Source organism: Rattus norvegicus, chromosome 5 (genome assembly GCF_021556685.1).
Source record: "Rattus norvegicus strain SHRSP/BbbUtx chromosome 5, alternate assembly SHRSP_T2T, whole genome shotgun sequence".
In the NCBI taxonomy this organism is placed as follows: domain Eukaryota; kingdom Metazoa; phylum Chordata; class Mammalia; order Rodentia; family Muridae; genus Rattus; species Rattus norvegicus.
The window spans coordinates 80,358,655-80,385,843 of NC_141538.1; the positions used below are offsets into that span (position 1 = coordinate 80,358,655).

Sequence of the window (27,189 nt, forward strand, 5' to 3'; positions counted from 1 at the left end):
AAACCATCAAATGGAAAAAAGAGAATTTTCAGCAAATGGTGCTGGTTCAACTGGAGGTCAACATGTAGAAGAATGCAGATTGATCCATGCTTATCACCCTGTACAAAGCTTAAGTCCAAGTGGATCAAGGACCTCCACATCAAAGCAGATACACTAAAACTAATAGAAGAAAAACTAGGGAAGCATCTGGAACACATGGGCACTGGAAAAAATTTCCTGAACAAAACACCAATGGCTTATGCTCTAAGATCAAGAATCGACAAATGGGATCTCATAAAACTGCAAAGCTTCTGTAAGGCCAAGGACACTGTGGTTAGGACAAAACGGCAACCAACAGATTGGGAAAAGATCTTTACCAATCCTACAACAGATAGAGGCCTTATATCCAAAATATACAAAGAACTCAAGAAGTTAGACTGCAGGGAGACAAATAACCCTATTAAAAAATGGGGTTCAGAGCTAAACAAAGAATTCACAGCCGAGGAATGCCGAATGGCTGAGAAACACCTAAAGAAATGTTCAACATCTTTAGTCATAAGGGAAATGCAAATCAAAACAACCCTGAGATTTCACCTCACACCAGTGAGAATGGCTAAGATCAAAAACTCAGGTGACAGCAGATGCTGGCGAGGATGTGTAGAAAGAGGAACACTCCTCCATTGTTGGTGGGATTGCAGACTGCTACAACCATTCTGGAAATCAGTCTGGAGGTTCCTCAGAAAATTGGACAATGAACTGCCTGAGGATCCAGCTATACCTCTCTTGGGCATATACCCAAAAGATGCCCCAACATATAAAAAAGACACGTGCTCCACTATGTTCATAGCGGCCTTATTTATAATAGCCAGAAGCTGGAAAGAACCCAGATGCCGTTCAACAGAGGAATGGATACAGAAAATGTGGTACATCTACACAATGGAATATTACTCAGCTATCAAAATCAATGACTTTATGAAATTCATAGGCAAATGGTTGGAACTGGAAAATATCATCCTGAGTGAGGGATCCCAATTACAGAAAAACACACATGGTATGCACTCATTGATAAGTGGCTATTAGCCCAAATGCTTGAATTACACTAGATGCCTAGAATAAATGAAACTCAAGACGGATGATCAAAATGTGAATGCTTCACTCCTTCTTTAAAAGGGGAACAAGAATACCCTTGGCAGGGAGTAGAGAGGCAATGATTAAGACAGACACAGAAGGAACACCCATTCAGAGCCTGCCCCACATGTGGCCCATACATATACAGCCATCCAATTAGACAAGACCGGGCTTTGTGTGTTTAAGTGGGCAATTATATCTTACCAATTCGGTCAAAGATTGTTGTGTTGTGTGTTCTTTTATGTGAGGGTTTGAGTATAAGGAAGTGTGTGGCTAGGACATGTATCCGCCAAGATACCTAGCAGATATCTTGGGGCACCGCGGTGTAGACATAGCTGGGTAAAAGACATCCATATTTTCTTATTTTTATATTTTTAAAACAACATATTCATATACAAATATATCGATATGAATGCATATATATGTACACAGAGGCATAAAAAGACAGACACACATTCACAGTCTTTGTCCACAGAGAGAACATACTTTATACACTGTTCAACTATCTGATTTCTTTACTTAAACGATATAACAAATAACATTCACTACAACACATTGCCAGCTGTTTTCCACATTTTTATTCAACTCTTATTAACAATATCTAGACAAAACCCCCCAAAGTTTTGTATTGAAGTCTTTAATTCTAGCACTTGGGAGGCAGAGACAGGAACATCTCTGTGAGTTCAAGGCCAGCCCGGTCTACATAAAAAGTTCAAGGTCAGCATGGTCTATATAACAAGTTCCTGGCTAGCCAGATCTATATGGTAAGATTCTGTCTCAAACAGAACAAAACAAAAAACCTCCCCAAAGTTTTCTATTAATTCAGAAGCTAACGAAGACATTAACAAAGTGAGCTAGACGATATCAGAGGGTACCCTCACCTGTATTTTACACAGGCCCTAGTATGCAGTAAACATAAATGCAAATTAAATACTAATTGTGGTGGCTAAGCACACACGTAAAAAGTTCATGAATTATTGTATTTTACTGTTTGTTGCTCTAATTAACATTTACACCAATGAGTGTGTGTGTGTGTGTGTGTGTATGTGTGTTTGTGTTAACACAAGTACCGTTTTTCAGGAGCACTGTACCCTGTCTTGAAAAGTTTTCCCTCTGACCTATGGCTTGTAAATTAAGCAAGTCTGGTTGGCCAGGTAGTCTCAGGGATTCTCCTGTCTCAACTTTCCCAATTATGAGGTTGCAAGAGCACAGCAGCACATCTAGATTTTGACGTGGGTCCTAGGGATGGGATTCATATACTGCTTAACAAGCTTTTACTGATTACACTATCTCCTCATTTCCTGTTCACAATTTTAAGAGTTTCCTATTTTAATCTAAATATGGAGACAATTGGTTACAAGTATAAAAACACAGTATTTCATGTAAAGATTTAGGATGAAGTTTAAACTTTATTACCATCTAATGATCTCATGTAAAGATTCATACTCTTAAAAAAGACTCTAACATCATCAAACTGAGACCATCTTGAAGGAATAATCTGAGGTAAGAGTTTTAAACATTTAAAGAGAGAAACATAGGTAAGAGTGAATAGCCACTCCAGTTTATATGGGGGAAATCAGAGCATCTGAATGGATGTCTGGAATTCTCACTTTTATGGAGGGCATTTAGGAGATCCTGGTTTGGGGTAAACTATGGAGGCACACATCTTTAATCCCAGCATTCATGAGGCAGAGTTCCAGACCAGTCAGGGCCACATAATAGAAGTACATGTTAGAAATGTTAGAGAGAAAGAGAGGGAGAGAGAGGAGACAGAGAGAGAGAGAGAGAGAGAGAGAGAGAGAGAGAGAGAGAGAGAGAGAGAGAGAGAAAGAGAGAGAGAGATCTGAGAGATGCCGAGACAAAAACAGATACAGAAAGAACAGAAAGAGGAAAACACATACACAGTGAGACAGAGAAACAAAAAGACACACACACACACACACATACACACACACACACATACACACTCAGAGACAGAGAGAAAGAGAGAGAGAGACTCCCAGTGTGGGGGGGGGGGAGAATGTTTGGTGGAAATCTGTATAGTATAGAAGGGAGAGTCCAGAAAAGCTGAACTGGAGCCTTTCACCCAGGGACTCAAGACTCGCACCCTGGGATAGAGAGATGAGCAGGACTTTCTGGGTAGCAGGACTCTCCGGGTAGCATGGCACCACAAAGTCTTCTGATACCCAGTGATGATGGACACAGGGACAATTTTCCTTCTTAAAGGAAGTGATCAAGACTTACACATGTTCTCTTGACATGTAAGATTAAAACAATCTTTGCCTGCTTGTACACATGTTCATCTGGATGTGTGCACATATCCACATGCCCATGCATGTGCATGCAGTTTGTCATCAAGCCATTCCTGGACTGTTTTCTTCATCTTAGGTTTGCAACAAGTTTTCTCACCAAACAGCTCACCAGTTGGCTAGACACGCTGGCCAACAAGTCCCAGCTCTGGTCTTCACCACCTTGGTGCCAGATTACAGGTGTGCACCTCCAGGCACAGCTTCTTACATAGAGGTTGTAGGGCTGAACTCAGGGTCATGCTCATGAGGCCAATACTTTACAAACTGAGCCATCTCTCTAGCCCCATAACCAACTTCCTACAGGGATGCATGGAGCTGTCAAAATGGGTATCCACTCCCCCAAAAGACAGAAAGTATGAAAAGACAACTTCACTATGAAGGTTTTATGAATCACGTTCCTATTACGTGACAAGATAATACCCGGGCACTAATAATTAAGGTTGAAATCATTTTCTCTTCCTTTCTTGTTTTTTTCTTGTTTTTCAAGGCAGGGTTTCTTTGTATAGCCCTGGCTGTCCTAGAACTCACTCTGCAGACCAGGCTGGCCTCAAACTCACATAGATGGGTCTGCCTATACCTCCTGAGTGGAAGATCAGAGGTGTGTGTATCCCGTTCTCAGGAAAATAACTTTCTTAATTTGAGACAGCAACTGGAACCTGAATTTTAATAGAAACATAATGTCACTTCAGAATCTGAAGCATGGGCTCACTGGGCCGTGCAAGTGCAGGTAATGCTTATGAGTGACACATCTGTACTGAGAATTACAAAATGTGGGCTCCTTAACACTGCTAAGTACTAGACTGAGACATAAGACAAGCCGGATTCGTGTCGTGTCAGTGACAACTAAGAAAAACCAACAAATGGGACTTGACAAGAGGATCATAGAACACAGGACAAAAGCAGGGAGGGTTAAGGACTAATAAGAATGAGACTTTCTATAGCTGAATTTCATACAAGCCACTCCAATAAGAAGGTACGGCAAAGACGTCGGAGATGTCCACTTAGAAGCTGCCAGTCTAGAAAAATTAGCTTGTATTTGCATACTGGGAGATCTTTTGGAAAGATGCAATAGAGGACTACAACAACAGGACACATGACTTTAAGGGACCATCAGCAAAGTAAGGGAGCTGGTAACTCATCCATTAAAAGACACAGCAAGAACTTAAGGTTGACAGCCATTAACAAGGGCACTAGAGGGCAAGAAGGTTGACTAGAGAGTGATTGAATTACTTACTTTCATATTGCTGTGATAAAACGCCATGACCCTGTCAACAGGTGGCAGATGGTTTCCGAGAGATAAGTCTCTCTCTCTTCAGTCATGTCAGGGAGGCATGGCAGCAAGGGACCGTCACAGAGGAGGAAGCTGAAAGTCACATCTTGACCTGTAAGTAGGAAACAGGCCATACCTCTGTGTGTGGCACACACATGTTGGGCCGGCCCTAATGAAAACACCCACCAACTGGGTGATGTCTCAAATGCCTGAGACTATGGGGGGATATCTCATTCAAATCATCCCAGGGATTAAGGACGGATGGACACTTACAGAGCAGGGGTATGAGGAATTTTGTAGTTAATGGAAGGAAACAAAATTATTAGGAGTGTCCACCATATCCAGAGGTGCAGAACAGAGACTGATCACAGAATGTCTAAAATTATTACAAGAAAATATGAAAATTAGGGAAATGGTGTGAAGGGAGAGGAAAGGGAAAATTGAGGATTTTTTCTTAAATATCGTGAAGAGGAACGAGATTGAACATTGAAGAGTCTTCTGGAGGCTAAGTGATAGGTATACAGTAGGGAAGGGGCTAGGTGAGGGAGGTGACTTCAGGCTACTGAACCCTGGATTTCAGCTTTCTCCCTACCACTGTCAGAATGGTGATTGACTATACTCTTGCTCCTTATGGAAGACCATGCCTCTTGGGCTACCCTGAAGCATGGCATTTGGAATTGCTCCACCTCCTCTATAAAGAGATTATGCATGCCTACCCCTGAGCCAGGCAGCTCGATCTGACCATTTGAAAGTGAGCTACAGTGGGTAACTACCACATCCAAGCAGTGATTTAATGAGTAATTAAGTGGTTCCCTTCACCCAATCTTTTCTTCTCGATGAAATAAAAGCTTGTTGTGAGCTGCTCAAGTGGACAGGTTTACAGGAGAAGGTGATATTAGAATCTCCAAGGTAAGAAAATATCTGTACTGTGAATTCCTTTTCTCCTGGGAGATTCTGGTGTTATTTTCTACTAGTTCCTGGTTAAGAGACAAAAACCCGGCACTTTTAAGAAAAAATAATTTTTTCCATATTGGGGATTAAATCTAGGTCCTTGTGAGAAATCACTCTCTATTCTGAGCTGTATCCCATGCCCTATGGAAATTTTTCAAATTACTCTTTGACGAACTCCAAACTTAACCACCAAGAAACTAAAGACTTACTTGCACTGGTTCCTATTTTCTTGAGTCTGTGCAGACTACTTGGGTTGTTCTTATTCACCCTCCCTGAAGACCACCACTCTTCTTCTCCATCCAACTTAGAGACTAGGCCTTGTTTGGAATCTTGATTTCCTACTCATAGGAAATGGTAGACACTGAGGGTTGGATCAACCATTTCAGAATTCAAGCCCCAACTTTATTACTCCAGGGTCTTTCAAGGCTAATGAACATATATATGGCTTCTTATGTTTCAAAATAAGGATGCCCATGAACCTCAACTACTCACACCTTTCCTTTTGGAGGCAATGGCACAAGCATCATTCCTAGCACTTGTTGCTATTCTGTCTAAGCTCCACCCACAGCTACTTAGCAGCAGCCAGGTATGTTCTGCCCCAGAGTTGCCTAGCAACAGCCATATATAGTACCTGACACTATAAAAGGAGCTGCTTCCCCCCCGCACACCTCTTATTCCCTCTTATCCTCTCTTTCCTCTCTTGCTCTTTGTTCTCTGTTCTTGTCCCACCCTCCTCCTCCAGGTGCCCATGACTGGGCCACCTTTCCTTTCTTGATTCTTGTCTCATTAAACCATGCCACGTGAAACCATGGTATCTTACTATTTTCTATCCAGGCATGGGCTGAGATTCAAAACCCTAACAGTACTAAAAAGGGATCAAAACTCCCTGACCAACCACCACCACCACCACCACCACCACCACCACCACCACCACCACCACCACCAACACAACCACTGCCAAAATAAAACAAAACAAAACAAGAAAACATCAAAGGGAAACATGAAGGACTTGAGGAGGAAGGGACAGCAGGGAACATGTTCTGGGTGGTGGGGAACTGTCCTTACCCATCGAGGCTGGATTGCTGCAGGTCTCTAGCTTTGTATCTTTGTACACGTTTCTCTGCCCAGGTTCCAGCTGCTCCCATTCCTTCTGAGGAAAAGCCACAGACAGCCATGAACGTTACTGATTCCTATCATTCTTATTCAGTCCACAGGGAATTGGACAGTTTGACCATATCAACCCTCACCTCTTCCCTCTCTTCTTCTTTACAAAGGGATTGGCTCTGTCTTTGGTGTTTAGAATTTCATCCTTGGCTTTGAATGTTTCTACTATTTCACATCTCATTTCCACAAAGTGTTTGGTATCGAAGGGGGAAGGCTTTAGGTGAACTCCAGCTGCCATGTTGACCTGGGACTAGCGAGTTTGTCTGGACCTTTCTCTGGGTTGCGGTCACTTGGCTTATGGCACCATATCAGGCCATTTTCTATCTTCCACAGAGTCCTGGACTGGAACTGTTACCTAATTTGGTAAGTATTCTCAAGGATAGCTTAGCTTGAGAACAATTTGGTTTTTTGTCTCTTAAATTTTTGCCAAGTCTAAAAGTGAAAAGCCAGGCATGGTGGTGCATGGATGCGGCTGAAGCAACTGAGGAGGCTTTGGTAAGAGAATGATATGGAAGGTGGCAGGGGTGGGGGAGACAGAGAGACACAGAGAGATTTCAGCATAATTGGTTGGCTCTCTCAACAGCATTTTGCCATATTGTAGCAAACCACAGCAAGAACTTGTTCCAGGATCCTGAGCTTGAACCAAATTTATCTCTTGATCTAGGGGCCAGAGGATGCTATGGGGTGCTGGGCAAACTTTTGTCTTTATCCATTGGGTCTCTAATGACCAGACCTCCCCCGACCCCTGGCATGTCCCGAACCATGTTGAGCAGCCATAGCCTTAGAGAGATGTGTCTCTCTTCGATGTATTGGAAAAGATCGTCTATGGATGGAAGAATCGTGCAGCAAGTCTTATGCGTCTATGGTACTTATAAAGCCTCTAAGGAAGGAGCCCTAGAGAGCATTCATCAGGTCTTGGGACTGCTCCAGAGGTGGTGAAATCCTGAGACTCAGCTTATATTCTGGGACATGAGGAAAGATCATGGGTACAGGACGCAGGAGGTCCCCTCATTCTCTCAAATGTTAGCCCTCTGGACACATAGACATACATTTAAGTGCAAGGGTAATCATTTATTGAACTGCAAGAGCAAGAAATTTGTGTGGAATGATCATGGGTGGGGCAAAGAGAAATATAAGAAAGCTTTTAATTCTCGATGTGCTGTCCTGGGTAACTAGGGAAGATGCTGGAGAGACCGGGATTGCACTTTTCTGTGACACAGGATGGAAATCAGATCGCAGAATTTGTCTCAGGATGCTCCATGGACAGGAAATGGTGATACTGGAGTCCTGGTGAGAAGTCTCCACTCAGCACTGAGTAATCCAGGAAGAAAGAATACAGGAACCCATTAAGCACTTCTTGGATTGACTTCTGGACAGAGAGGCACTCTTGTATAGAACAAAGGATGAAGAAATAGATCTTGCCCTGCAATCTAATCAACATTATTTGCCAGATAACGGGGATTTTTTTTATTAACTTGAGTATTTCTTATATACATTTCGAGTGTTATTCCCTTTCCCGGTATCCGGGCAAACATTCCCCTCCCCCCTCCCCTTCCTAATGGGTGTTCCCCTCCCAACCCTCCCCCCATTGCCACCCTCCCCCCACCAGTCTATTTCACTGGGGGTTCAGTCTTAGCAGGACCCAGGGCTTCCCCTTCCACTGGTGCTCTTACTAGGATATTCATTGCTACCTATGAGGTCAGAGTCCAGGGTCAGTCCATGTATAGTCTTTAGGTAGTGGCTTAGTCCCTGGAAGCTCTGGTTGCTTGGCATTGTTGTACATATGGGGTCTCGAGCCCCTTCAAGCTCTTTCTCTGATTCCTTCAACGGGGGTCCTATTCTCAGTTCAGTGGTTTGCTGCTGACATTCGCCTCTGTATTTGCTGTATTCTGGCTGTGTCTCTCAGGAGCGATCTACATCCGGCTCCTGTCGGTCTGCACTTCTTTGCTTCATCCATCCTGTCTAATTGGGTGGCTGTATATGTATGGGCCACATGTGGGGCAGGCTCTGAATGGGTGTTCCTTCAGTCTCTGTTTTAATCTTTGCCTCTCTCTTCCCTGCCAAGGGTATTCTTGTTCCCCTTTTAAAGAAGGAGTGAAGCATTCACATTTTGATCATCCGTCTTGCGTTTCATTTGTTCTAGGCATCTAGGGTAATTCAAGCTAATTGGGCTGATAGCCACTTATCAATGAGTGCATACCATGTATGTCTTTCTGTGATTGGGTTAGCTCACTCAGGATGATATTTTCCAGTTCCAACCATTTGCCTACGAATTTCATAAACTCGTTGTTTTTGATAGCTGAGTAATATTCCATTGTGTAGATGTACCACATTTTCTGTATCCATTCTTCTGTTGAAGGGCATCTGGGTTCTTTCCATTTTCTGGCTATTATAAATAAGGCTGCGATGAACATAGTGGAGCACGTGTCTCTTTTATATGTTGAGGCATCTTTTGGGTATATGCCCAAGAGAGGTATAGCTGGATCCTCAGGCAGTTCAATGTCCAATTTTCTGAGGATCCTCCAGACTGATTTCCAGAATGGTTGTAGCAGTCTGCAATCCCACCAACAATGGAGGAGTGTTCCTCTTTCTCCACATCCTCGCCAGCATCTGTTGTCCCCTGTGTTTTTGATCTTAGCCATTCTCACTGGTGTGAGGTGAAATCTCAGGGTTGTTTTGATTTGCATTTCCCTTATGACTAAAGATGTTGAACATTTCCTTAGGTGTTTCTCAGCCATTCGGCATTCCTCAGCTGTGAATTCTTTGTTTAGTTCTGAACCCCATTTTTTAATAGGGTTATTTGTTTCCCTGCGGTCTAACTTCTTGATTTCTTTGTATATTTTGGATATAAGGCCTCTATCTGTTGTAGGATTGGTAAAGATCTTTTCCCAATCTGTTGGTTGCCGTTTTGTCCTAACCACAGTGTCCTTGGCCTTACAGAAGCTTTGCAGTTTTATGAGATCCCATTTGTCGATTCTTGATCTTAGAGCATAAGCCATTGGTGTTTTGTTTAGGAAATTTTTTCCAGTGCCCATGTGTTCCAGATGCTTCCCTAGTTTTTCTTCTATTAGTTTGAGTGTGTCTAGTTTGATGTGGAGGTCCTTGATCCAGTTGGACTTAGGCTTTGTACAATGTGATAAGCATGGATCAATCTGCATTCTTCTACATGTTGACCTCCAGTTGATCCAGCACCATTTGCTGAAAATTCTCTTTTTTCCATTTGATGGTTTTGGCTCCTTTTTCAAAAATCAGGTGACCATATGTGTGGGTTCATTTCTGGGTCTTCAATTCTATTCCATTGGTCTATCTGTCTGTCTATGTACCAATACCATGCAGTTTTCATCACTATTGCTCTGTAATACAGCTTGAGTTCAGGAATAGTGATTCCCCCTGAATTCCTTTTATTGTTGAGGATAGCTTTAGCTATCCTGGGTTTTTTGTTATTCCAGATGAATTTGCAAATTGTTCTGTCTAACTCTTTGAAGAATTGGATTGGTATTTTGATGGGGATTGCATTGAATCTGTAGATTGCTTTTGGTAAAATGGCCATTTTTACTATATTAATCCTGCCAATCCATGAGCATGGGAGATCTTTCCATCTTCTGAGGTCTTCTTCAATTTCCTTCTTCAGTGTCTTATTATACAGATCTTTTTCTTATTATACAGATCTTTTACTTGCTTTGTTAAAGTCACACCGAGGTACTTTATATTATTTGGGTCTATTATGAAGGGTGTCGTTTCCCTAATTACTTTCTCGGCTCGATTCTCTTTTGTATAGAGGAAGGCAACCGATTTATTTGAGTTAATTTTATACCCAGCCACTTTGCAGAAGTTGTGTATCAGCTTCTGTAGTTCTCTGGTGGAACTTTTGGGATCACGTAAGTATACTATCATATCATCTGCAAATAGTGATATTTTGACTTCTTCTTTTCCGATCTGTATCCCCTTGACCTCCTTTTGTTGTCTGATTGCTCTGGCTAGAACATCAAGAACTATATTGAATAAGTAGGGAGAGAGTGGGCAGCCATGTCTAGTCCATGATTTTAGTGGGATTGCTTCAAGTTTCTCTCCATTTAGTTTAATGTTAGCAACTGGTTTGCTGTATATGGCTTTTACTATGTTCATGTATGGGCCTGGAATTCCTTTTCTTTCCAGGACTTTTATCATGAAGGGGTGTTGAATTTTGTCAAATGCTTTCTCAGCATCTAATGAAATGATCATGTGGTTTTGTTCTTTCAGTTTGTTTATATAATGGATCACGTTGATGGTTTTCCGTATATTAAACCATCCCTGCATGCCTGGGATGAAGCCTACTTGGTCATGGTGGATGATTGTTTTGATGTGCACTTGGATTCCGTTTGCCAGGATTTTGTTGAGTATTTTTGCGTCGATATTCATAAGGGAAATTGGTCTGAAGTTCTCTTTCTTTGTTGTGTCTTTGTGTGGTTTAGGTATAAGAGTAATTGTGGCTTCATAGAAGGAATTCGGTAGTGTTCCATCTGTTTCAATTTTGTGGAATAGTTTGGATAATATTGGTATGAGGTCTTCTATGAATGTGTGATTGAATTCTGCACTAAACCCATCTGGACCTGGGCTCTTTTTGGTTGGGAGACCTTTAATGACTGCTTCTATTTCCTTAGGAGTTATGGGGTTGTTTAACTGGTTTATCTGTTCCTGATTTAACTTCGGTACCTGGTATCTGTCTAGGAAATTGTCCATTTCCTGAAGATTTTCAAGTTTTGTTGAATATAGGTTTTTATAGTAAGATCTGATGATTTTTTGTATTTCCTCTGAATCTGTTGTTATGTCTCCCTTTTCATTTCTGATTTTGTTAATTTGGCCGCACTCTCTGTGTCCTCTCGTTAATCTGGCTAAGGGTTTATCTATCTTGTTGATTTTCTCAAAGAACCAACTTTTGGTTTTGTTGATTCTTTCTATGGTCCTTTTTGTTTCTACTTGGTTGATTTCTGCTCTGAGTTTGATTATTTCCTGCCTTCTACTCCTCCTGGGTGTATTTGCTTCTTTTTATTCTAGAGCTCTTAGGTGTGCTGTCAAGCTGCTGACATATGCTCTTTCCTGGAAAACGGGGATTAAAGCATAGAATAAATGACTCTTTCCTTACAGATGGCATATGAAAATGAAGTAAAGAAAGGTCTGAGGCTTGTTTCCACAACATTTGGCATAAGAAGCTCTGAAGAATGGACATTGCCTTGAGGAATAATGATGAAAGCCTTGGCCACTTTTAAAGAGTTTCCTACATTATCTGAGTGATGTCTTGGGAAATGGGAAAGAGGGGTCAAAGGAGTCTGCTCTCCAGACTGGAGGAGAAGTGGAGATCATGCAACTCCACTTCCAGGTAATAAGCCAAGGTTGTATGGAGTTCAGATGAAGATCTTATTGTCCAGAGTGGGATGGAGTGGGCCACAGACTCTGAAGAGCAGTCATACTCACATCCTGCTAATCTCTGTTTGAAACTTTAACTCTTAATGTCACTTAACACATAGCTGAGCCCTTTTTACACAACCATGCAGCAACTATCGAAAACTCACTCCCTTGTTTTCTTGCCTAAGTGCTTGGGTCACTTTACTTTAGAGCTCAAAATAGGACCAAATAGTCACAAATCTACATAATTGAAAGCCATTTTCCAAGCTCTCCTCAAAGACTCCTTATCAAATTCTTCTTATAATAAATTGGGGGCACAATACTAACGCTTTTGGAAGGGCCTGCTCCATGCCCACCCCCTCCTTGCTCTCACTGGAGATTGCCCACCTGGAGGCTCAGGCCTTTCTTCAACCTCGGGCCTGGAGACAGCGATCTGCAGGGTGAGAACAAGAACGTGTTCAGGTACCAGGTCCACGTTATTCCCCGAAGAAATGAGGTGCCTCTCCACCTTTCAACAAACGGCTGATAGCCAATCCCCCAGGTTTATTTCTTCTAAGATATAATATTCAGGACAAGAAAAATAAGTGAATCCTGACTTACCAGTCTTGGTTAGGTCAATGATATTGTCCCTAGTGATTCCATGCGCCTTGCATAGCTTTGCAAACTTTACCTTGGTGTCTGAACTCAGATCCTTTGTTCTGCCTGTGAAAAGAGCAGCAGTGCTTATAGCAGCTGTGTCCTAGGCATTGACCACAGGACTAAGTGAGGGAACAGGGGCTCCCCCAATAGGATGAGAAAATGACTGGTGACATGGTTGACAAGTGTGGATCCAATCTATCCTGAATGTGGCACCCATGGAATGGCCTTCTGGCACACAGAGAGATTTCAGAGTGTGCCCATCACTGTGCTTGAGACAGGGTGCAGGTGAACATTGTCGATCTTCGGGAACTGAGAAAGAGGTGGACCAAGCCGGGAAGACCATGCTAAAGCTAGAGTTCCTTTACTCTTTTCCCACCCCAAGATCAGTGTCCGTGTGGAAATACTTTACCATAAAGCTCCATCAGCTGGAAGGTTTCCCCGTTCTTGACACTAACGAGATGAAACATGACATAATTGTTATAGTCTGTCTTAAGTATAGTAAATGTATTCTCTCCGTCATCTGTGGAGGAAATTTGATACAGCTCAGAAATTCTCTGGTCTGCAAGAAATCATTTAAACCCTTTACCTGTTCTACACCAAACATAAAAAATCATTAAAATACATATCCTGGAAGAGACATGGGGCGGGGATGTCTGCTGCTACCCATCTGTAGCTTTCTGGACTCGATGAAGTAACTTCTAAGGAAGGGGGCCCTGGGACGATGCCCACTAGAGAACACTTAGCCACAGCAGTGACTCACTCTCTCTCTCATCCTCTCTGAGGCTCACCTGCCTCCCTCAGCACCTTCAAATGACACGTCTGTCTTTCATAAGTCTGCCGTCTCACATGGCTACATCCTGAGCAATGTGCATCAGTGCTAGCTACCGGGCAGTATCAGATTCCACCACACCATACTCATCCCCCTTGCCTGCCACTGGGCGCTAGCTATTAGATGGACCCATGTCCCTGGCTAAATCAACCATGTCAGGAAGTTCTTGAGATTCTACAAGGGGTTGTGGTGAGTTCGCTAGTAGAAAGTTTGACTGGGAAGTGCAAGTTCCTGAGTACAATTCCCAGCAACACACACACACACACACACACACACACACACACACACACACACACACGACAAAGGTAGTAGGGTTTACTGAATTCCTTGTGGATAGATATATAGGCATTCTATATACTTACACTCAACAAAATATTCTCCATCATTTTCCATTTTGTAGGCAACCAAAGAAAATTCTGTGCACACTCCATTTTCCCTGTAAAACAGAGCAAGCTGGTGCTTAGGGGATTGTTGATCTGGCTGGCTTTTTCACCCTCTACTCTGTATATATATCCAGTTTCTGATTCCATTTAACTTTTGAATATTTTTGCAAAATTAGCAAAATGGCTGTTTTTTAAATGTTATTTCGTTTCTGTCTGATACTTTAGTAATCATGAATTTGCTCTTATTTCTTCCTCCTCAGCTAAGGGCAGATAGCTCACTTACTTAATACGGAACTTGAAGCCTAAGGAATTCTCCAAGACATTGATGTGCTGCATAAAAACTCTCATGCTGCCATTCTCTTCTATCTTTTCTCTTTTGTCAGAGGCCACGACAATCGAAAAACCAATCCCCATTGAGCTGTAATGGATAAGAAAATGCTTAAGGGATAAGGGGTTAGGGATACCGCATGGATGTGTTTCTTCTTGAATTTGGCTTGATAGAGTTGTCACAATACCTAACATTCTGCCCCTGCCTCTCATTGAGTGCAGAGGTCCCCAAACGTTGTTAGATCTGAATAGCATACAACTGATCTTACTTCAAGGTCTGAAGCCATTCCTTTGTCTAATAGAACAAGCCACTATACCCATCCCCTCAGAGGACCTGCTCAGAGGGAGTCCTCAGAGGACTCAAGAGTTCTCCAAAGCACTCTCTGAGTCAGAAGTTACTATTCGCTGAGCCTACCTTGTCCACATCGAGGTTCCCTATCACGGAACTAGCTTCTTCTGCATGGCCACAGACCAGGGTCAGGCCCAGACACAGCAGCAGCAGCAACAGCTTCATGTTGGTAGGGAATAGAATTGCCTCTCTGTCGGGTCAATCTCTCTGCTGTTGGTGCCCACACTCCACCTCCGGCACTTTGCTCGTCTTTATATGCTCTCTGGGTTCCAGTTTTTTTTTCCTTCTCATGTGGGCCTCCTTCCCTCAGGCTTTGGGGAATGTTTTCTCATGTATTGATGTGAAGCCAAGGATTGTTCCTGTCCTTTTAAAACTTGGCAATGTCATATCTTATGGATTGATTCTATCACTCATTCATTTTGCAAAACATATTCCCAAGAAAAACAGTGGAAGTTCTAGAGGGCTGCCATCAAGAACCAGATGCAAGTTTGGATCTGACTTGGAATCAGAAAGCCAGTTATGGAGTAGGTGGGTACTGAACTGGAAGGTCAAGCATGGAGAGAATCTTTGCTTCAAGACTTGAGTGGAGTGTGGAAGAAGCTGAATTACTTGGGTTTTCTTTGAAAAGGTTCATTCACATTTCATTCATATGAGTATTGGTTTTGCATGTGTACCATGCACACACCTGGGCCCAAGGAAGTCAGAAGGAGTGCAAAAGAAGGAATCTGATTCTTTGAAACCTGTTCTTGCTGAGGACCCAGGTTCAATTCCCAGCACTCACATGGCATCTCACAACTGACTCTAACTTCAGTCACAGGAAATGACCCTCTTTTGGCCCCTGTGATCCCCTGTACACATGTGGTACATATGAACTCACTCATTCAGTCACATATGCATAAAAATAATAAATCTTAACTTAAAAAGATTATCAGGAATGGTCTTCCGAAGCTAAGCTGACAGCCCCACCCCCAAACCCACCCCAAAAGCTTGACCACAGAATGCAAACTGCTAACTTAGTAACGTAAACTGCTTCAGCTGTTTACCACAGAAAACGTTGGACTTTAACTGACTGGACATAATCTCATGTTCAAAGTCATATTTGCTCATGGAAGTCCAAGTGGAAATGATGTCAAGAGTCTGCTTACAAAGAAGCACAGTTATAACGGGAACATATTTTGTATCCTTATAAATTTTATTTACCCTGGAACTAGAAACATATAATAGTGTTTGATGTGGGGAAATAAAGAAATCAAGAAGGAGGCAAGTCCTCGATAGGTTTTATTTCCACTTTGTATCAACTCTCTATAGTTTGTACTATTTATTTTCAACTTTCCATACTGTTAGCTAAGACTCAGAAAGATCAAGTGCAATGCCCACCTCGTCCAGCAAGGAAGATGCAACACCGTTGGATTCTTCTCAACAGCCTTTATTGAAGTAACACCTCATTCTTGATACGGGGACCCCGAGCAACAAAGGCACCAGCCTTATATACAAAACAGGCTATGGCTATATACTTGTCCTCTAGGGATTGGTGGAACATGAAATACCTCATTAGCATGAATATCACTCCAGCCTGATAGCTTGCCAGAGAAATGCCAGGACATGTGCTTTGTGGATGTTAACCACAAATGACCACCAGATGTCAGCGCCATCTTTTATCTATATGTGCCGCTCCCTACAACTCCTCCTTTTTTGTATCATGAAAAAAAAAAGAAGCCAATAGATGGAGGTAGTGGTCTGAGAGAGATCAGACATGTCTCACAGAGTGCCCAACTCGGTTATGGCGGGCTACTCTTGCAATTAGTACTGCACCCCGATGGCAATAAATGAACTTATGCTGTAACACACCATTCTGGGCTATACGTGCGTTTTTATTGGGGAGAAACTGGGCAGAGGAGCATTTCACCAGTCCGTATGTTCAAATGGGGTGTAGCCACCTCTGTCTGTGACTGGTCTAGATCAGGGTGTCACGTCAATATTGTCATTGCTCCTGTCTTAGGTCGTTCCTCCTGGCAGCTCGGCCATTCCCATTACTGGGTTACCCTATCGACACCGGGCCCCTGTCTTAGGTTGGTCCTAGCCTGAGGACACTTGCCCGTCTCTGGAGACAATGAGTTCACATGACAGTGACAAAATAGGATCTAGGGCAAACTCTTAATTTTTCAAAGAGGCCAGCCATATGTTGGGAGAAGCACGACTTTCAATGGCAACCATAGCCTGGTAAACAATCGCTTTGTGTCTGGCATGTTCTCGTTGTAAATTGCAGAAGAGCCATAGACATACTCCACATCCCAAAAGGACAATGGCCCCCCAGGCAACCATGCCAACCCATTCTTTCAAAAAGGAGGAAGCATTGATAATCCATGAGGTGAAATCTCCAAACGTGATACGTTCCAATCTAGTGTTTTTAAGGACAGCAATCTGCATCAGTAATAATCTTGATAGTTACTCCACTTTCATGGAGCAGTTTACTTTCAGATAATTCGAGATTTCTTTGCTCTCTTGAGAATACTGAGAAATATTAGCTTGCAAAGGAGTAATGCATAAACCTCTAAGGGAGGAAATGCAGGACAGCTGTGTCATATGATATAGTGCTTCAATTTGTTCTTGAATTAAATCCATTCGTTGATTAGTTAATAGAAAGCCAGTCAAGTGGGCATTAAATTCTTCTTGTATCTCTAATGCCACTGCGGTTCTTTCCACATTCTGGTTGATAGTCTCAGCCGTCTGTACTTGATTAGTCATAGCAATCTTGGCTGGTGTTGCTGCAGCGGCTGATAGTAAAATGTCTGAAGTTATAGCTGCCATAATACCAATATCCCCTTTGGTTCTTAGTAAATGAAGTATGGGAAAACTATCTGGGTTGGCCTCTACTGGGATTGGCACAAAGGAGGGAATCTTGACCATCACTGCAGTATCATTGGTGCCATCCAAGTATTCAGCTAAATAGCAGACTACATCAGAGTTGTTAAAATTTAAAGCATCATCGTTTACATTAGTGCTTATCAGAAAGAAGAAAGGTGGTCTAACACATACTGAAGCCCCAACGGCAGTATCATTTGCTAAAAGGCCATTAATCTTTACATTTACTAAACTGGTTTTGTTATTTGTTCTAGTGGCTGAAATATTATACACTGTAAAGTCTTCACCTAATAATCAGGCAAAAGGAATTAGAGATGTGTATGCTCCCTGCTCATTTGATAATACCCATTGATACCAAGGCCAAAAATTATTTTTGCCAGACTTATTTTCCCCCTGATCATACTGTACATTCCCAAGAGGAGTGGAAAATTCAAATCGCCGTAGGAATTGTTTTGCTCTATGGAATGGACTCTGACATGGGGTAAAATTAGGTGGAAACGCTTGATATGGGGGCAAGTACGTAGGACTTTACGACAGGTAGAGTTATCTAGTGTGTGATTGCCTTGCCCCAGGCGTGATGGAAAACTACAATTATGCATCATAATCAAAGTTGTAATGTTCAACTCAGCAGAATTATTGATTGATGTGTCTCCACTGCCTGAAGAGGCTCCTTGGGTAACTTGACTCAAAGCAGCCAGGATGGTCAGTGCCCATAGCACTATTGCTCATAGGATCCAACAAATTAGCCAATGTTGTCCTTCGCAGCCATATACAAGGCAGGGAGGAATTTTTAAGAGTGAAACATAATGTATGCAACAAAGAAAGATTAGTGGCAGTATACCGTTGGGACAATTCTCCATTAGGCACTATACAGGGAACATCACGCAAACAGGAGGTGGAGAAGAAGGTTGGCAAAACAGTAGAATTGCTATGAACTGGCATAAGTAATGGCCAGGGTCTGGCAATAGGCCACAGAGTGAGTGAATCAACCTGGATTACCATTTCCAGCAATAATAGAGTGCACAGTTCCATTGTCTGGAGTGGCAGGAGGCAGTTGGCAAGTGAAATGCTCAGGCACCCAAATTGGGTTGTCTTGATTCTGTGGAAAAACACAAACAGCTCCCCTAGATCTCAAAATCACGGTATCTGGGCCACGCCATTCATCAGTTAAGACATCCTTCCACTTGACTTCTGCATTAGTCATAGTTGTAGTGCGGCCATGTGCATCCAAGACTAAAATGTTCAAATTAAAAAGCGCTAATGACAACTGTTCTCTTGGTGTTTTGCCGTAAACAATTATCCCTTTTTGTTTTTGTATAAGCTCTTTTAAGGGACGATGTGCTCTTTCCACAATTCCTTGACCCTGGGGATTTTACCGTAATCCAGTAGTATGCTTGACCTGCATTGTCTGGCAAAATGCCTGAAAGGACTTTGCAGTGTAGGCAGGCTCATTGTCTGTCTTGAGACTATCAGGCTTTCCCCAGGCTGCCGACGCCTCTAAGCAATGACTAATGGCATTACGAGCTTTTTCACCAGTCATCAAAGTGGCATGTATAATACCGCGGAACAGGTATCAAAAGAAACATGAGCATATTTTAAATTTCCAAATTGAGATATGTGTGTGACATCCATCTACCAAATTTTTAGCAGAATCGGACCATGAGGGTTAATTCCCACCTGAGGAGGGTGGTGAAATTGAATAAAATTCTGGCAACGAAATACCACAGCACGAGCTGCAGCTCTAGAGGTTTTAAATTTTTGTTGAAGAGTGAAGGCAGGAACATGAAACTTTTGATGCAAATCTCTAGCGAGATCAACCGGAGCTGCATGAAAAATAAACTCTCTACGAGTACTGGCATCCACCAGGGCGTTATTGCTGGCCATGGGACCAGGCAAATTAGTATGAGCTCGAATATGTTGTCTGAAAAATGTATTTTTCTGGCACCAATAAATTTTTGTAATTCTGAAAGAATTTGACGTACAGTACTAGTCGACCTAATTGGCCCTGCAATTTCAAATGAGCACACAGCATTAACTACATAAGCAGAATCAGAAATTAAATTAAAGGAATCATGAAATCTTTTAACAACTTCCAATACAATATTACATTCTGTAATTTGGCAGGTGCCTGGACTGTATTGAATTAATACTCCTTCTTGAGAATCAACCATATAGGCATCTACACCTGTTTTGGAGCCATCTGTATAAATATCTAATGCTCCAGACAAAGGCTCTGAGGCAGTGACCTTAGGAAAAAATCACTGGATGTTCAGTAAAAAATTGTAACAAAGGATCCTTAGGATAATGATTGTCAAACTCTCCATCAAAACTACAGCGTAATATGGCCCAATCATCTATCACGGCACACAATGTTTCCATCTGAGCTGTAGTATAGGTATAATAATTTTCTTTGGTACAATACCAAAATTCTGAAATCAAGATTTTGCACCTAACATAGCAAGCTGTGCAACAGCAGAAGGGTAATATTCAAGGGTCTTATTAGGAGAAATATGGTGATAAATCCAAAGAAGCGGTCCTTGTTGCCATAGCACTCCTGTAGGCTGATGAAAGATTCTCAGTATACACTAAAGGAGATCTTCCTTTTCCTTGCACCTTCTTATCATTGCTTTATCCAGTCTTTCTTCTACTTTCCTTAAGGATAATTGTGCTTCATTGGTTAAAGCACGGGGTGAAGTAAGCTGAGAATCCCCTTTTAGGATCTCATAGAGTGGTTGTAACTCTACATTGGGCATTTTAATATAGGGTCGAATCCAATTTATGCTTCCTAGTAATTTCTGAAAGTCATTTAAAGTTTCTAAATGATCTTTTCATCAAGTGGCTGACAAAAGAATTGTAACCAGTTCACCTGGGACTTTCAGGACATCAGTAGCAGCCCTTTAACAAACTGTCTCAGTGGGCTAAAGGCCCATGGAAAAGAAAACATTAATCTTGACCTTGGCCACAGCCTCCAGTTGGATTAAGTTGAAGAGCTGGTGCCAAGACTTTCTCCTCTTATCATCATAGAGTAAAGCCTGTTCTGTCTGGGAAAACAAAGTTACTCACAGTCTTCTGCGGACTTTTTCTGAAACTATTTCAGGGGCACCCCTGTCCCCAAACCTGGGGCATTTTGACCATAGGGACAGGAACTGGCTGTTGAAGGGATAGGACCAAAGGCACTCTCCATGTTAATGATGACCAACAGGAAAAGTAACTTAATGTTGGAGATCAACTCCTCTCTTGGAATAAGGCCAGCAGATAAGGCATGCTCCCTTAAAGAACTTCTCTTAATGAACACTCTCCTTCTGTGAGCAAGCGTTGAAGGTCAGGCCACTAAAGGCAGCAACTGGAATTTTTTTTTCTCTTACCCTGTTATTTGAGGGATGGATAAATTCTTTTCTTGTTCTTGTTTTCCTTAGAGTCCTCCCTCGCCTCACTCTCAGCCTTTTCAGATCATTCCTCCTGTAGCATTTCTAACGCAGCCTGTCCCCTTTTTATAGCGTGCTGACAGCATTTCTGATCTCAGCTGCCCACTGTGAGATTCCCAGAGACAGTGAACCAAGGTGCAATGGCATCACATTCACTAAGAAATCTCTCTAGAGTGCTTCTTTTCATCCTAAGCCTTTTTCTTTCAAACAGCTCTTGAAGAGCCAGAAATATTGGGTGAGACTGAGAAGTCCCCATGCTCACTAAAGCAGCTCCACAGCTAGTTTCGCTCCCCCCTACTGTGTGGGCTGCGAGCAGAAGCACAGATAAAACACTATGTTTCAAAAAATAATGTTGGCTATCAACCAACACACTGCCACTAGATCGGGGTCCATAAAATTAAATTTCCTTTTGATTTTAAGCTTACGCTCACCAAGAAGCTCCTGAGGAGCTAACAGGAGCGGGGTGGAGTGTGAGTTTTCCATGTTTTACGAGCTTATTTACAATCCATTTACGAGCAGGGCAGGCTGACGTGTTTATTTACACACGATCTTGTAGCTCATCATTAGTGGGCTCTTCCCAGCAAATGCACTCATGCCCGGGATGGTGGCAATTCAAACAGTACAACACCACCACACAAAAAGGGTAAAAGGCAAAAGTGCTAGTCCAACCCACAGAGGATCCATTGGGGAAAACAACATTGCTGTGTTCCACAAACCTTTTTGCCTCTAAACAAAGGCTTTCATCGACTCTGCTTAGTCCAGAGAACTTTATTGTCCCTAAAAGGGAACTTTATAGTCCCTTGTCCGGGAGCTTTATAGTCCCTCACCCGGGAGCTTTATTGTCCCTTAGCCAGGAGCTTTATTGTCACTTATCCAGGAGCTTTATTGTCCCATCTGGAAACTTACCGACGTCGCCATCCTGAGGTTGAAGAGTTGTGAATCCAGAAGGATGTCCTCGGATCCCAGTAAAGGCCACCAGTTGCAACACCACCTCGTCCAGCATGGAAGACGCAACACCGTTGGATTCTTCTCAACACCCTTTATTGCAGGAAGACCTCATTCTTGATACGGGGACCCCGAGCAACAAAGGCACCAGCCTTAAATACAAAAACAGGCTATGGCTATATACTTGTCCTCTAGGGATTGGTGGATCATGAAATACCTCATTAGCATGAATATCCCACCAGCCTGATAGCTTGCCAGAGAAATGCCAGGACATGTGCTTTGTGGGTGTTAACCACAAACGACCACCAGATGTCAGCACCATCTTTTCTATATGTACCGCTCCCTACAATTAAGTAACTATACAAGGCCATACAGCAAGTCAGCGAGAGAACTTAGACTTAAACCCAAGCCTGTCCATCTGACTCAGGAGCCTTTGTTCTTATTAACTCCACTACACAGGTCGGGATGTTTTTACAGGAAGGGAGGATTGTTAAATAGGAGAAAGAGGAATGAACAGCACTGTAGAGCTCCAGACACATCAGACTGAAACTGCACATGGGTTTCTTTAAAATGTAGAGGAGTGGGTGTAGCTTGAGATTGAATGAGACATGACTACTGGCCCCTCTTGGTCTACAAGTATTTGGTAAATGCTTGACTAGGGGATTATCATTTTTCTTTTCTCCTCTTCCTCTTTCTCCTGCTCCTCTCCCCTCCTCTTCTTTTCTTGGTTGATTGCGGTGTGTGTGCACACATGTGCACACATGTGCACACGCCTGTCCCTTTGCTAGTATACACAGGAGTCAGAACAGGGTGCCAGTTTTCTCCCTCTGTCTCTTTTACTTTATCCCCTTCAGACAGGGTCTCCCTCTGAATCTGGGACTTAGTGTGTTTCAGATAGGCAGGCTGGCCAGTAAGTCCCAGCAATCCTCCAGTCTCCAACATCTAACTAGTGTTGGGGTTAAAGGCAGCCATGACCAGCTTTTTAATGTGAGTTCTGAGCATCTGCTCTGACCTTGCTGGGAGCCCACACAGCCCTCACAGCCAGTACTTCTCCACTGATCTGTCTTCCCAGCAACTCACATAGAGACTGGCCTTGAGCTTCCTGAGTTTCTGAATGGTCTTGGATCTGTGGCAGTCCCCCAGCTCCAGCCTCCTGAATGCTAAGATTACAGGTTGTAGCACCACGTCTGGCTATAGATTATTGCTTTTCTAGTAATGAGAGAAGATGCTTCCGCAGCAGAAGACAACAGAAAGTCCCTTCCACTTAACACTCCTCAGTACATGTGGGCTGCTCGAGTGACTGACGCACTGTTAAGAAATGACTAGACAAAGCACGTGGGTAAGGGGTTTAAGGAGTGTACGTGTAACAGCTAATGGCCCATTTATAACTAGCTAGCATTTCTGAAACTGACTAATAGGAAAATGATTTAATGACCTTTACCTGAGTCTTACCCTCAACTAATTGAATAAATACCCCATTCAGAAAGCCTGCGGAAACGTTCGAGTCACTTACATGGTGTCAGGATGTGTTTGGGGCCAAGAAGAACATCAATAAACACGGGCTTATTTGATTCATGTCCCAGAGAGGAAATATTCTGTAGTCCCTCCAGCAGAGTGACAGCTAGGACTCCTGACCCCAGCTCAACATCAGTTCTAAAGCACCTGCTTCTGTCAGCATCAAAGGATGCTTGGAGCCACTGTAATCCACCTGCTTAACTCCCAAAACCTAGAGCGGTCCCCAGAAAACAGGCAGAAACAAACTTTAGGGGACAAAGAGATTATTGGCCAGGAACTCATGAAGGACGAAGGGAGCTAGGAGACAGCAGAAACAAGGAAGGGAAGTTATCCTGTGTCCGGCAGAAATGCTATGCCCAGTTTTGCTCGATCATAGGCTGGGGGATGTGCACCCCAAAGAGACCAGCATCTCAGCTCAAAGACAAGGGAGTCTGAAGCAGTTAACAGTTGGGACGGCTAGCTATTCACGCTCCTCACAACCAAGCAGTCTTTTTTTCAAGGTTGGGGGTGGACTCTAAGCTATACTGCACCATGATGTCTGGGATTTCATTCTGCTATCCATGAGTAGTCTTTCTTCACAGGTCTCAAGTCCTTTCCCCAACTAGGTATCTGTCACAGGAACATTGCAATACAAAGATATTAACTCAGGGGAATCTGCAAGCCACCGAGGCCAGGAACTATGCATCCACACTACTGCATGCTCAGACGGGTCAGCGACTTGGCAGGCACAGTGTTAGCATTCAGTCACCAATGGATGATGGAGGGAAGGCAGGATGACACCAGAAGAGGGAGAGACAGGAGAGATGACTCCCGGTTAAATTCCCAGCACCCACAGGAATGCATAAGTCTAGTTCCAGGGACCCAACCCACTATGTGGGCACTGCGTGCATGTACTGCACAGACATACATGCAAGCAAAACATTCATACACATAAAATAATCTATTGTTTCAAGCACAAGAGACATTCTTTGATATCTCAAAATTTAAATATGACAACCCCTGATATTCTCTTAATAGTTCTTAAATAAAACATGAAAATCTGTACAAACACATTGTTAACAAAATACTTCCCTGAGCTGCGTGCTGCCGTTCCTGGACTCCCAGCTCCATTGTCCACCCACTGGAAATAAAGAAATGAATTAAGCATTTTCTAGAATTCAATGATACCTAAACCACACAAAGACTCCATAAATAAAGAGAACTTCAGACCAATTTACACTATGAATATTGATGTCTATATTCTTGATAAAATGCTTGCAAACTGAATCCAGGAACACATCAAAAACATTATTCGCCATGATCATGTAGGCTTCATCCCAGGAATATAGGGATGGTTCAATGTACAGAAATCCATCAATGCAATTCACTGTACATACAAACTAAAATAAAAATATCACATGATCATTTCACTAGATGCAGAAAAAGCCTTTGACATAATCCAACACTCCTTCATATTAAATGTCTTGGAGAGATCCGATATATAAGGTGCATTTCTAAACACAATAAAAACAATATACAGCAATCCAAAAGCCAACATAAAAAAAATAAAGAAAAATATAAAGCAGTTCCACTAAAATCAGGGATAAGACAAGGCTGCCCATTTTCTCTCTATAAATTTAACATAGTGCTTGGAGGAAGTTCTAGCTAGAGCACTAAGACAACTAAAGGATATCAAAGGGGAACAAATTGGAAAGGAAGAAGTCAAGGTATCACTATTCACAGATGATGTGATAGTACATGTATATGACTCCCAAAATTCTACCAGCTGATAAACACCTTCAGCAAAGTGGCCAGAGAAAAAATGAACTCAGAATAAATCAGTAGCCCTCCTTTATAAAGCAATAAACAGGCTGAGAAAGAAATTACGGAAGCAGCAATCTTTACATTAGCCATGAATAATGCAAACTATGGTGGTGTAACTCTAACCAAGCAAGTGAAAGACCTGTATGACAAGAACTTCAAGTCCCTGAATAAAGAAATCAAGGGAGTTATCAGGAGATCGAAATAACTCCCATGCTCATAGGTCAGTAGGACTGACACAGCGAAAATGGCCCTAATGCCCGAAGCAATCTATGAGTTCAGGGCAACAACCACCATAATTCCAACGCAATTCATTACAAACCTTTACAGAGCCGTTCTCAACCTCAAATAGAAAACCAAAAACCCAGGATAAACTAAACAATCCTGAACAATAAAAGAACCCCTGGAGGAATCACCATCCTGATTTCAAGCTGCACTACAGATCCAATAATAGTAAAAACTACACCGTGTTGTTACAGAGACAGACAGGTTGATGAATGGAATAAAATCAAAGGACTGGAAATCACACACACATACACACACAAACACACACACACACACACACACACACACACACCTATGGACACCTGATTTTTGATAAAGAAGCCAAAATCATACAATGGAAAAAAGGAGCATCTTAAATCAAATGGTGTTGGTGTAATTGAATGTCTGCATGTAAAAGAATGCAAATAGAGCCATATCTATCACCCTGCACAAAACCAAACTCCAAGAGGATCAAGGACCTCAACATGAAACCGGACATACTGAACCTAATAGAAGAGAAAGTGGGGAACTTCCTTGAACACATTGGAACAGGAGACAAAACCCCAAAAAACGCCAATAACTCTGAGCTACAGAGCTAAACAGAGAATTCTCAACAGAGGAATCTTGAAAGGCTGAGAAGCACTTAGGGAATTTTCAGAGTCCTCGGTCCTCAGGAAATGCAAATCAAATGACTCTGAGATTCCTTCTTATACCAATCAGAATGGCTATAATAAAAAACTGAGATGGCAGCACATGATGGTTAAGATGTGGGGAAAGGAAATATTCACCCATTGCTGGTGGGAGTGCAAACTTGGACAACCACTTTGGAAATCAATTTGGCAGTTTCTCAGAAAATTGGAAATGAACCTGAAGTCTCAGCTATATGCCACAAACATACCTCACTCTACCACAAAGACACTCGCTCAACTGTGTTCATAGCAGCTTTATTTGTAGTAGCCAGGAATTGGGAATAGCTCAGATGTTCCTCAACTGATGAATGGAAAAAAGAAAATGTGGTACATCTACACAATGAAATACTATTCAGCTATTAAAATCAAAGAATTCGTGAAATTTGCAGGCAAATGGATGGAACTAGAAAATATCGTCCTGAGTGAGGTGGTTCAGATCCAGAAAGATAGGCATGGTATCTAGTCACTTATAAGTAGACATTAGCCATAGTGCAGGATAACCATACTACAATCCACAGACTCAAAGGTAATTAGGAGGGCCCAAGGGAGGCTTCAAGAATCTCACTCAGAAGGAAACAATATAGTCTTCAAAGGTAGATAGGTGGGAGAGGGGGTGAGGAGGGGAACTGCGATAGGGATCAGGTGTGGGGAGAGGGTGCTGGGGAGGTCTGGATGTGAGAACAGAAACTGGTGGGAGGTAATACTGAAACTAGGAGATCTAGGATAAGGGAGGCTCTGGGGAGTCTATAGGGATGACCTACCCTAGACGCCTACTAGCAGTAATATGGAGATTGAAGTGGCCATCTCCTATAGCCAGGCAGGACTTCCAGTGGAGGGAGAGAGACATTAATCCAGCTGCAAAACCTTCAACCCAAAATTTGTCCTGCCTTCATGATGTTCAGGGACAAAGATGGAGCAGAGTTTGAGGGAATGGCCGACCAATGACTGCCCACCTTGAGATCCATTCCATTTGAGTGTC

The 27,189-nt window shown here is 42.5% G+C and overlaps 1 long non-coding RNA gene and 2 pseudogenes across 4 annotated transcripts; all 3 read right to left on the reverse strand.

The window, feature by feature from the left end:
* LOC148005821 (uncharacterized) overlaps positions 1-27,189 on the reverse strand; it is a 156,030-nt pseudogene that overhangs the window by 115,155 nt on the left and 13,686 nt on the right.
* Positions 12,540-14,911, reverse strand: LOC134478987 (major urinary protein-like; annotated as a pseudogene). The gene is made up of 6 exons (XR_015620907.1): positions 14,777-14,911; positions 14,318-14,452; positions 14,014-14,087; positions 13,232-13,342; positions 12,784-12,885; positions 12,540-12,616 (listed from the first exon to the last, which is right to left on the reverse strand). The product of XR_015620907.1 is annotated as a major urinary protein-like, transcript variant X2 (transcript).
* On the reverse strand, positions 16,118-25,271 carry LOC148005822 (uncharacterized). 3 transcript variants are annotated; one of them, XR_015620919.1, is made up of 4 exons: positions 25,234-25,266; positions 24,525-24,577; positions 21,904-22,094; positions 16,118-18,671 (listed from the first exon to the last, which is right to left on the reverse strand). It is a non-coding gene; the product is annotated as an uncharacterized LOC148005822 (long non-coding RNA). The 3 variants fall into 3 exon arrangements; XR_015620921.1 differs by having other exon boundaries at positions 16,119-18,671; positions 25,195-25,271; XR_015620920.1 differs by having other exon boundaries at positions 16,126-18,671; positions 23,456-24,577.